Source organism: Medicago sativa, chromosome 2 (assembly GCF_051527215.1).
Source record: "Medicago sativa cultivar Bolivia chromosome 2, Bolivia_mono, whole genome shotgun sequence".
Lineage (NCBI taxonomy): Eukaryota > Viridiplantae > Streptophyta > Magnoliopsida > Fabales > Fabaceae > Medicago > Medicago sativa.
The window spans coordinates 61,689,265-61,702,442 of record NC_140750.1 but is presented as its reverse complement, the minus strand read 5'-3'; the positions used below and the strand labels follow the sequence as shown (position 1 = coordinate 61,702,442).

The following is a 13,178-nucleotide window of genomic DNA, read 5'->3' as shown; positions in this document are numbered from 1 at the left end:
TAATGTCCCTTCGGAATCAAGAATGATCTTAACGGTATATAAATATTATAACAATATTTTTCTATTTGAGGAGAAATGGTGGTAACACCATATTTGAGTGGTCACAGTACCATATTGATAGTTTAGAGAACTTAAGGGTTAGAATGGTGGAAACACCATATTTGAGTGGTCTTAGCACCATAATAGAATGGTAATAATACCATATTAAAGTGGTTTCAGTATTAAAGACTGGTCTTAGTACCATATTTGAGGGTGTAATTCTCGAACGGTTTTCTACGGTGCAGTAGTTAACCGCACAGTTGTAACTGGACTTGTTTTATCCTGGAGGCGGCGTGGTTGATAGTCTACCTTGCACAACTTTGGGTAGTGCCACGAAACGTCTTAAAGAGAGCGACCTGGTCGTGACTCAACCTAGTAACAACTTCGGTAGATAATAGAATATGGAAATTCAAATATAATAGTTTGGAAATCCAAAAAACAACAGTTTTATTTAAATCTCGTACTTGTATCAAATATTATTTATAAATAATTAAGACATTTCTTTATTATGTTTATGTTTAAAACAATAATGTCCATAGAATAGTTAGTTCTAGAGCTAAAAATGAACCGAACTATCTCGATAATATTTCGAACTCGATTTGACAATTAACTCGTTGAACATGGTTCATGAACTAAATGAGCTGAACTTGAGCTTAAAATTAAGTTCGTTAGATAAATAAACTGAACTTGAACTTTGTATAGTTCGACTCGGTTGGTTCATGAGTTGCCTCAGTAATATATATATATATATATATATATATATATATATATATATATATATATATATATATATATATATATACACAAAGTATTTGCAGATTAGATGGAACCTTATTCATGGTGCTTAACTCACCATGACTTATTTTAAATTAGCCTGACATATACTATCAGAATAAAATATTAAAGACAGAGAAAAAAGAACAAACCTTAAAAGATCTTATGGAATGGATACTAGAGTATTCAGTAGCAAAGAGATTATGAAAACAAAGATTTTATTTATGAGAATATTTTACAACGAGCGTACAAGATGCTGAAGAAAAGCGTGCTTTCTAAAGCACAAAAAACCTCTATATATAGAGGGAAATGGTTCACTATTTGAACCAATAAAACTTGAAAAACCGGTAACCGGTAAACTACATAATTACAAACGACAAAATAAAATGATAAAAGAGTCAATTATTGATGCCGGATGCGCTTTGTGGGCCCCATCGATCACATCAACAAAGACTAAAATAGAAAAATACAACAAACACCAAAAGAAAAAGTAGCCATTGTCGGCAATTGAATTATTTTCCATTATGATGGAATCTTTGAAATATTTTTATTTATTTCATTGGTCCTTTGTCCTTTTGTCCTTTTGAACCATCGGTGTAGATCATTGCATCAAAGAAATCTTCTGGAATAAGTTCATCATCAGGCTGGGATTCGCCTGCTAAATTTGTATCAAAAGATCCTTGAGAGGAGGTTGACATAGAATCATCCCTATTGGTTTTTGTTGAAAAAGTGGAGCAGAATTGTTGCTTCATATACTCTAAAGTTCTGAGCATAATTTGATCTTCAGTTTTAGTGGGATATTTCCTCTGGAAGTAATTCTTCATTTGAATTAATGGGTTAGACTGAGAACTTTGTTCCTTTTCTATATTAATTTGGTCTTCCTTAATAGCGCTTTCAATATTCTTAATTAAGGCTTAAACATCTTCAGTGCTCATTTTGGACCACCATTTATAAAAGAATATTCTTTGAAGAATTGGAACATTAAATTTGTCTCTGGCCACTATAAGTGACCACCTCCATATCCATGGTATTTGGAATTTTATAAAGAACAACATTGGACTTTGTCCCGTAACTAATTTATCTAGTCTAACTTTAGAAATCAGAGGACTATTATCACTCCATTTTTTGTATAATTCTTCGAGATTTTCTGGCAGAATTTCATTAGTAATAGGACCAAATTTAGTCCACCAATTAAGAAACCAATTTGGTATGGGTGTATTGATAATTTGAGGATTAATTGAGAAAAACCAAGAATGTTTATTCTTTGGATTTTGATAATAGAAAGCTTGTGTGAAAGCTTGGACATAGTCCCAATAATTAAAATAAATAATTTTGTCTTCGGCTACTTTAATAGCCTTTTCTCCATTAGGATCTAATCCCCATTCTTTTGGAGATAGTATTTTGGTAATATGACATTTGCTAAAATTTATAAAAAATTTTGGATCACTATTATGATAATAATGAGTGATAGTCACAGATTCTGTGATTTTTAAAAGAATTTCTAAATAAGGTCTAGATTTTCCTGACAATCCAGGATAAGCTCTTGATTCAAGGTATCTGGTTTTTATGAACCAACCATCATTATTGGCCATTTCTACATCTTCTTCTTCAATATGAAAAATATTTTCAGTAACAGGATTTTTGAAATATTCCGAAATCTGTTCTTCATTAACAGCTGCTTCTTTATAAGATATTATCTTATCAGAAGTCTTAGAAGAAGATGCTTCTTCTTTTTTCTGGGTAAAAGATGGTTTACCCTTATTATATGATATCGTGGTTCAATCCCCTATTAAGGGAATGTTTGACTCTTGGTAAGGTAATATATTATTACTCCTACCTCTGCCATAACTTCCAGGGCCACGACCTCTGCCTCTTCCCCTATTAGGGGTTGTCATTTCCCTGTAAAAATTCACGAGTCAAATAGTCAGCAAGAGAATTATTTTTTCCTTTAATAAATTGAATATCAAATTCAAATACAGCTAATTGGGCTTGCCATCCAGCAAAGATTTACTTTGAAACAAGATTTTTTACATCCTTTTCTATTATTGATTTAGCAGAGCTGCAATCAATTCTTAACAAAATTTTTTGATTTAATAAATCACTTTGAAATTTAGAAATGCATTTAATAATTGCAAGCATTTCTTTTTTAATAGTTGAATATTTAACTTGTGTCGGGTTCCATTTACCCGAATAAAATCTAACTAAAACTTCTTTTGAGTTTTCAGGATTAACTTGCTTTAATATGCCACCATACCCAATATCTGAAGCATCAGTTTCAACTATTTTGAAGTGATTGGGATTGGCCAAAGAAAGGCAAGGAAGACATTTTACTTTAGATTTAATTCTTTGGACAGCTTTAGTATGCTTATCTGTCCAGGGACCAGGATTAGTTTTAAGTCTATTATATAAAATAGATGTATCTTTTGCTAAATCTTTGTAATAATCTGAAATATAATTCAGACTTCCAAGAAACCTTTGTAATTGTTTCTTGTCATTAATGATATCTGGAAATTTAGAAGCAAATTCAATACTTCTTTGAATTGGAATAATTGTTCCATTATGAATTTCATGTCCTAAAAATCTAACTTTAGTTTGAAAAAGTTTCATTTTTGGGGCAGATATGACTAACCCATTTCTTTTTATAATATCTTTAAATATTTTTAAATGCTTAATATGTTGATCAATATTTTTGGAAAATACCAAAACGTCATCAATATAAACAATTATAAATTCAGAATAGGCATTGAAAATGTCATTCATAATTTTTTTGAAATTCAGAAGGGGCATTTTTAAGCCCAAAAGGAAGGACAATCCATTCATATTGTCCAACAGGAACTTCAGCAATTTGAATCTGCCAGTACCCAGATTTTATATCAAATTTAGAAAAGATTAAAGCATTGCTTAATCTATCCAATAAGTCCTTTTTATTGGGGATAGGATATCTAATCCATTTTAATACTTTGTTAAGAGGTTTATAATTTATAACTAATCTAGGAACTCCTCGTTCCTTTTCAGCTGCATTATTAACATAGAAAGCTGTACAGCTCCAAGGAGACTTAGATTTTCTAATTAGTCCTTTGTCTAAGAGGGATTGAATTTCTTTTTCACAGAGATCAAGATATTCTTGATTCATTTGAGCTGGCCTAGCTTTAGTTGGAATTTGATTTTCATTAAAATCATCAACCTAAGGTAAAGATTAACATGCTTTTTTCTTTCCTAAAAGCATTAGGAAGCTCGTTACAAACTTCATCATGAAATTGTTTTTCAATAGACTTAACTTGTCTTTTTACCTCATCTCTATTGAGTTGATCGTTAACATTAAGGAAATTAATTTCTTCTTTAAGAAAACATAATTGTTTTTCTTTTTTAAGTAAAATATCTTTTACCTCAATTACTATCAGTATTAATAAGAAGAACTTTTTCTAATTGCATACAAAGATTCCCATCTTCTATTTTATTGAGGGCCTTTTTTGTCCAACATTGATTGGCATAATGGCCAACTTTGCCACATTTATGGCATGTTACATCTAAATTTTTTGCTTTTCTTTTTCTATTATCCTTATTAGGATTCCTATCTTTAAATTTATTTCTAGAAAAATTCTTTCTATGTTTATGTTTCTTCTTATGCGAGGACTTATAAATTCCTTTATTATCTCTATGAGATTTCTTACTAGAAATTTTTTCTCTTCTCTTACCTTTATCAGTAGGAGGTTTTCCTAAATCATAAGCAAATTGTTCACAGAATCTCCTATTTGATGTTTTTCTGTTAATCTTTGCTTTTTTAATTGATTATTTAACTTTATATCATTACATAAAGTTAATCCTTCATTAATACATGTACCAATAATTTGGCCATACGTTAAGTCTGGGTAATTAATATTTATACCATCATTTTTATTTCTTAGAGCCTGCCTAATTCTCTCACCAAACAAATAGGGAAGACCATCTACAAACTTAGATTTCCAATGGTCTGCATTAGGATTTTTTAATTGAAAAACTCTGGATAAAAAAGTATCCTTGTACCATCTAAAATGAGTTAAAGATGAACATCTCAAATTTTGAAGAAGAGTATTTAACTTTTCAGCAATTGGGACATTTGATCCAACAAAATGATGCAGTATAGCAAGACACAGAGTATAAACTGCATCTTCTTCTTCTGTATTCATAATAGTATTACTAGGTCCTTCAACCATAACTATAATTTTTTTATGTCTGAGAATTTCAAGTCTCTGATCTTCATTAAGATAGTGATCCCACCATCCTCTTAATTGACCTACAAATCCAGTTACAATAAACTGGGCTATAGAACTATCAAAGTTTCCTTGCTGTTTACAAACAGTAGAATACATGATCATACGATGTATTATATCCATAATTTGCTTTTCATTTAAGCCATCTATATTCCATTCATAAATGGATTTTCCAGAATAAGAATTTTGATAAAATTCATTTTCTTCAAAAAGAAGATCCTGAGGTGTAGGCCTCTTATAATAGTATTTTTCTAAAGATTTAGAAGTATAAATTGTATTTATTTCTGCTTCATTAAGGTTTTGATTATTAAACATAGCAGTAAGTTGGTCAACATCACCAATATTACTTTCATTATTACTACTTTCAGTATTACTGGAAGTATCAGAAATTTCAGAAATATCCTTTTGAGATACCATATTTATTTTTAATTGACTAAGTTTTTGTTCAAGAATTTTAACAAATTCATCACTTTCTTTTTCCGTTTTAAAACCCTTTATATGTTTTTCAAAAAGATTTTTTAAATTAATTAATTCTTTTTCTAAAGAAATAAGTTGATCTCCTAGACGAGTAATAAAAGCATTAGTATAATTTTGAGCTCTAATTATAGGATTTAGCTCTTGAAGGGTAACTTGATTATTATTATTATTATTATTATTATTATTATTATTATTATTATTATTATTATTATTATTATTATTTATATATATATATATATATATATATATATATATATATATATATATATATATATATATATATGGGTTGCTAAGTTACTCCCACTCTTTCCTAAAAAAAAAAAAAAAAACTTACTCCCACTCAAAAACATGAAGAAGTAAGTTAGCAATCCTACTCACACTAGTATTTTACCAAAAAAACCAACTATTATATATTTAAGACAATGTTAAATGTAAGGATAAATTTGTAAATTGGATTTTATGTTATTTTTTAAATAGAAACAAGTTTCTTGTTGGAACATGACAACATCGTCCACCCCCAAAAACTTTATTACACGCCCCTCAAAATGTTACTGTTTTTCGATGATGTCCTTATACACATACCCCTTTTTAATGATTTTTTTTAATGAATTTGCACAGTATTCCCCATTTTTTTATGAATTTTCTCTGCATTCTTAGATTTTATAGTAAAAAAGTATCGCTTTTAAGCTATAAGAAAAAGTGTTGCTTCACGTTTAATTAAGCTACAGAATATAAACATCACCAAACAAAAATAAGTAACAAAAGGTAACTTGCTTCACGAAAAAAAAAAATTCTTCCAAAAATAAATTAATTAAGCAAACGTGAGGCATAACAAACATTAAGAAGCTAGCACAATTTTGTTTTGCACCGTTCAGCGACGTAAGACATAACAAACATTAAGGAAAAAAGTTTCTAATATTTTTTTATTTAAAAATTAAAATAAATTTATAAATTTACAAATATATCCTTTGTTTAAAAAATGTTTTAAGTGATGAGAATTGGTTATTTGGTCGAAAGCAAGTGGGAGTAGGCTTGCTAACTTACTCCTTCATGTTTTTGGGTGGGAGTAAGTTAGCAGCCCCTTATATATATATATATATATATATATATATATATATATATATATATATATATATATATATATATATATATATATATATATATATTAGTTTACTAAAAATTAATAAAGTACAAGCTTAAATATGTAATTTATTACAAGTTTCCTCTAATATATTAGTTTTTCTCTCTTTATTAGGGGTAATATTTACATTGGATTGACCCGCCATAAGAATGCTACATAGAATGTTATGTAAAAGTCACAAGTCATTCTCATAGTGATAAGTAGTGTATTCCACCCTTCGACCTAAAACCACTGTGTACCCTTTATGTAGAAGTTGGGTACTTTGTTGTCGTATAAACGTCGTTCGTAACAGAATGACTATAAAGTCGGTTGATGGGTACTCGACGAATCATGTTGAGAGGAACGAGTAACCTAGATGGAATTTTACTCTCCTACATAACGAAAGAAATGTCTAAGTGCCCAAAATTGAACTAGACAAAGATGACATATTATACATCGTATTCAAGAAAATGTTTCGTGAGATCACTTGACTTTCTTGTCACTTAGGTAACAGTGATGTATTGCTAGATATAACTTACTGTTTATAATATTAAATATAAAATTTAATATTGTTGTCAATGTTACAAGAATCTACAAGGGCACACACAAAAGGACAACTAAAAGAGAGAAATAAGTGAGACTTATTACTTAGGGTTAAGTTTAGTAATTGGAGCCAATTAGTTAGCAAATCAACGAAAGAGTTATTAGGCTTGCACAAGTTCAATATCGCTTGACTTGCTTAGCACAGAAGTGGTTATATAAATAGAACTCTTGTGTTGGAGCAATTGTATAAACCTGATTTCTATTTATAAATAGAGAGAGGGGACAATTCAGAAACCCTAGATTTTTTAAACTCTAAAATTGTCCCCTCTCTCTAAGCCTTCATTTCGTAGCAGCTAGCACTGTGAGTGGAAGAAGTTGTTCGTGTGGACTAAGTAGAGGTGCCACCAACCAAGTGGTGCCTGTGATTGTCTAGAAAATTCGACATCAAAGGAAATGCATTACATTCGTAAGGATCCATTTAAGAGACAAAATTTTTTGTTTTATCTGTTGCATATATTCTATTTTTGATATACGATTTCCCTTCAATTTAGGGGTCATTAGAGAAAAAAATTGAGTAAAAAAATCATTTACAATGAGAAAAAAAAAGTGAGCTTGATGAGGGTGTGAAAGGCATTATCAGGAGAAAGGAGGAGTTGGAGAAGGTCAAGAGAGAGGCTTGTCGTATTGAGGAGGAGAAGGAAGACGAAAATTGGACATCACTTTTGAAGAAAAAAACGGTTATTGGTAAGTTTCAAGAAACATGGAAGGAGATTGTCAAAGGGGGGAAGGATGTTCCAAAGAGCAACTCGGATGCAGAAACAAGTGAAAATAATATCAAGAATAAGAAATGTTTGATGGAACAGAAAACCGATGTGAAGGTTGTTAGGAAATATTTTTGGCTTAATTACACTTTTGGTCCTCATGTTTTGGCCTACTCATGAAACTCGTCCTGCCCTTTTAAAACAGAACAAAATTGTCCTTCAGTTATCATTTTTGTTACATTTTTCGTCCTACCCCCCATTTTATTCTCCAAAAACGCAGAGAAATAAAAGTTTTAGACCTACCCCCTATGCTCAACCATGAAATAAACAAGGAATAAAGCATGTGGGTACAAAGAATCCACTTTATTCAACACACTAACAAAAAAAAACCTAATTTCTAAGATATGTTTCAAATTAGGGTTTTTTTTGGTTAATGTGTTGAATAGAGTAGATTCCTTGTACCCACATGCTTTATTCCTTGTTGATTTCATGGTTGAGCATAGGGGTAGGGCTAAAACTGCTTAAAACTGCCATTTCTCTGCGTTTCTGGAGTTTGAAAATAGGAGGTATGACGAAAAATGCAACAAAAATGATAATTGAAGGATGATTTTGTTTTGTTTTAAAAGGGCATGACCAGTTTCGTGAGTAGGCCAAAACACGAGGACCAAAAGTGTAATTAAGCCAATATTTTTCTAATAAAGAAGATGTTGGATGGGCATGCAAGGGTTTGGTTACACGTGTCTTGCAAGGTGAAAGAATTCCTTTAGTCCAACAGAAAATTATTGATGCAGGTTTTGAGAAGGTTAGGGTGCATCCTATGGGTGGGGACAACTTATTTTTATCATGTTCTGGAAAGGAAGTTATGTTAGACGTATCTAATGCAACTTCTGATTTTTTCAAAATGTTCTTTTAAGAGGTACATGTGTGGAAAGGTTCAATTGTTTGTGATTATGAACGGGGTTCTTGGTTGAAGTTTTATGGCATCTTGCTTCATACTGGAAATATTAATTTTATTACTATGATTTCTTCTTCATTCGGTAGAATACTGAAAGTTCATCCTTACACATCAAATTTTGCTAGGCTTTATTTTGCTGATTTGTTTATCACTACAAAAGTCTTAGAGGTGATCAATATGATTGAGGAGCTAATGGTTGATGCAATTTTATGCAAAGTCAAGGTAGTGGAGGAAGTAGAGATGGGTTTGGCGAAAGATGCTTGTGTAGACATAGATACATTGGAGAATGAACATGCGGCTTCTGAACATGCTTGTGATCATGATAATGAACCTTTTATCAATTATCTTGTTCAACAGCTGAATGAGGAATGGGAACAATCGACAAGAATTGACATTGTTGTTCAGGGCCGTTCCTATGAAATAGGAGGCTCGGTTCTATTTTTAAAATAGGCCCTAGTAAAATCAAAACGCAATACTTTTTGTGTAGCTAAGCTTCATTAAAAAATCAAAATCAGAAGAACTTTTAAACACGAAACAAAACAAAATAAAATTAAGTGAAAGAGAGATGAAATTTACTTAACGGTGTCGTTTGGAATGTCACTCATACGTCGTAGGAAAGGGGAAAACGAATGGTTTATGTGAAAAAGAAGTAATTGTTGTGATTCTTATTTCAATGGGGTGGGTATTATAATTTTTTTTGAGGCCCATAGTTTTTAGAGGCTCGGTTCGGTAGCGCTTCTTGCACTCCCCATGGTCCAGCCCTGTTCCTCTCGACCAACAGAAGTCTTCACGCATGCATACACCTTATAGTGAATCCGCAGAGAAATGTTTCTGAAAGTAGCAATTCTTTGAAGTGAAAACCAACCAATCTTGATGCAGTCACCAACTCAACTACTCGAAGTAAGTACAACTAAAACTTGTCATCCTAATCAACGACAATCAAATGTTTCCAGGCATTGGAGTTACAAGTGGATTCAAAATCATTGTTCCGAGAAGGTTAAAATATACTCCAAACCGAAAGCCTACCATCTAGATCCATCTTTAGTTAGTTTATGTCAGTTTGCAAGAATCTCGTTTAAGGATCGTCAAGCCTTGTTGCGAATGCTTAAGAGGCAGTCAAAAAATAAAAGGTATGATAAGCCTACTCATTCTTTGACGCTTATTCTTTTGATAAAAGAGTTCCTTTAGATTCTGGAAATTTGGTATTGAATACCAAGAGGTTATTACGAGCTAGGTCTTGATGTCTTGGCAATAGAAGTATGTCAGTTGGCAAGACAACCCTCTTGAGATACCTTGTCTTTCATCATTATTTATTGATTTGATTACAAAGAGGTTGTTGCATATGTATTAGGAATAACAATGAGGCACTGTATTATCATTGCATATGCTCTTTTTTTTGGAAGGAATCATTGCATATGCTCTTAAAGTCAGCCTCAGGGTGAGAGATTTGATTGCCTTTAATATTCAGATGAGTCCATGTAATAGTAGTAGTACTAGCATCATTCTCTAGGGAGGAACCTGCTAAAAGGGTATATATCACGGACAATATTTTGACTCAAAAAAGACTTCTCAGGAAAGGGAACTTCAGAGCTGCACTATATTTTTGTGTGACTCTAAGATAAAGTATCTTGGGTACTATTGTGAAACGAGAGCGACATGTTCGTGACTCAACCTGGTAATTTCTTTGGTGGTGTTCAAGATATTATATTCAATGTATATTTGAATTACAAAACCAACAATAACTTCGATGGTTGAAAATCCGTTTCAAAATATAGACTTTGGAAATAAAAAAACCAACGTAATACATTTTGATTTTTGGGAGTTATAATATATTGATTCTGATTTTTATGATATATAATGTTGTGTTATATTTATTTTTTTTAATAATAGTGTGTTATATATGAAGGTTATATTTTTATCGACTATAATATAAAGTTAAATTTTTTCCAAAGAAGTTTCTTTAAAAAAAATATTTCGAAGACGTTATAATTTTTAGGATTAAATGTACTTTTCTCTTGTCATTAGATTGAATTTAGATTTAGCCCCATATAATTAATTTTTGAGCTTTTATTCTTATAATTCAAAGATTCTTTTTTTTAGAAGTCTGATTGTACAAAAGAACAAAGTGTATTTTAACTTTATTATTTATATATATGAGTGTGGTTATGATATGTACAAGAAAAAGTAATGACTTGTCCCGTAAGCGTAACTCAGTTGGTAGCTACTAGGGATATTATGTGCAGGGCTCGGGGTTCGAACCCCGTATTCTCATTTCTTCACACATAATGTGTGTGAATTTAGCCACTACCTGACAAAAAAAAAAAAGTAATGACTTTGTAACTTCTATTTCATTTGAGTTTTAACTTGTTAATAAAAAAGATACGATTTTATGGAGAAAGGTTCTATTTTTATCAAGTGTAAATTGTTATACCATTATGGACAATGAGCTTTATTTAAGTTGTAACCGTATAGTTGCCTTAATTATATCAGTTAGAAAATGATTGTACCAGTTTTGTCAGCACAGTCTTTGTCCGCAGATAAATCTTTCGGACTTTAGGCCACCAACTACCCTGAGGAAACCATCAAATTGTTCCATGTCTTTGTATAAAAATTTTAATTCGGTCCCTGACTCTATTAATAACTCAAAATGGTTCTTGTCTTTGTCAAATGTTTATAAAAATAGAATATTTTTAGCTGCAATCAAGGCTGATTTGGAGTTGGGGGACGCAGGCCCGGCTGATTCGGTTTTGAAGAACGCAGGCCCGGCTGATTCGGTGTTGAAGGACACAGGCCCGACTGATTCGGTGTTGAAGGCCAGCTGGATCAAGTACAAAAGCACCTCTTCGAACACCTTCCCTTCCCCTTCATCTAGTCTTAAACCTTCCCTTTTATTTCTATGTTATTCGCCATGAGAACCCTCCAAAGATCAAGGTTAAACACGTTATGGGACAATTTAGATTATATAAACCGAAATATTTAAGCTGTGTTCGGGATATACAATATGAACCATCCCAGACCTGTGGGCGGTGGAGTTACACCAGAGGTTTGGAAGGTTTGTGATGTGTTAAACGAGTTTTAAATGCTAAACACGTTTCTTTTGACCCAATTTACACTATTGGGAGATTTTATGGCTATAAATAGTCTTGCATCCTTCAACATTTAAATATGGTTTTTGGAGATTATCTCACTGTTTAAGTACACTTGATATAGAATAAATTCAAGTTAAAAAAATAGGACACATGAGAAACCAATAGGATGGAAAAAGTAATATGCCTCGTAGTTTCATAAGCATTCAAACTAAAGCAGCAGGTAGATACAATCACGCATCCCTTTCTCCTTAGATTATCATATGTGAGGAGTTAGTTGTGCACCAATCACCAGAAAAGAATGAATCTAGAGGGTGGAATATGTTTAGCCCAAATAAGTTTGCACCAATTCTGAGCAGTACTTGGAGGATTAAAATGCTTAAAAGCGATTTTGGCAGAGAGGTCACCTTCCACAAAATTATTCCAGATAAGAGCATCCAAATCATGATCAATATGGATATGTACTTGGGTGATTTGATTAACTATTGAAAGGAATTTGTTGACAAAATACCCTTGAATGCACATCACTAATGTATTTAGAGACATTCATATTCAGACCAGCATGTAGAGCTTTATGTATATTATCGACGAAGAGGGCTTCAAGCCATTTGTATTTCCAGATTTTAATCTTCTTATACCATCACCAATAATCCAAGTGGAGTAAATAAAAACAGTAGAGAATCTCTAGTTAGTCATAGCCATCATATATTTTACTTTTGTTGCAGTTAATCTTCTAACTAGAAAATTCACCATAAAAATGTAATAGCTACATAATGCAGTTGATACTAGATTTGGTGCCCTTTGCCCCTTACAAAAGATTAGCATGCATAAAGGCAGTGGCCAGTGACCCCTACTCATAACATCTTAAGCGAAGCAAAACATAAGAGGGGAGAGGGGATCACCATATCTCACAACTCTTACATAGCTAAAAAAAAGTAGAGGATTTACCATTGATGAATACATATAGTTTGGCTGAATTGAAAAATAGTATTGATCCATTTACAAAACAAATCAGCAAAGCAGTGTAAAACTTTAAGAAAAAAATCTTCATTCCAGTGTATCAAAATCTTTTTTTTTTTGTCTAATAAATTAAAAGCTTCAGAGCAAGTAATAATTCAATCCTGAAGACTTTTATCTTTAGAAAAGGTACTTAGAAAATGCTTAGAAAAGGCG

At 31.7% G+C, this 13,178-nt stretch overlaps 1 pseudogene; it reads right to left on the bottom strand.

Moving 5' to 3' along the window:
- Positions 1-1,364: 1,364 nt before the first annotated feature.
- On the bottom strand, positions 1,365-2,708 carry LOC146949429 (uncharacterized; annotated as a pseudogene).
- Between the last annotated feature and the right edge of the window lie 10,470 nt (positions 2,709-13,178).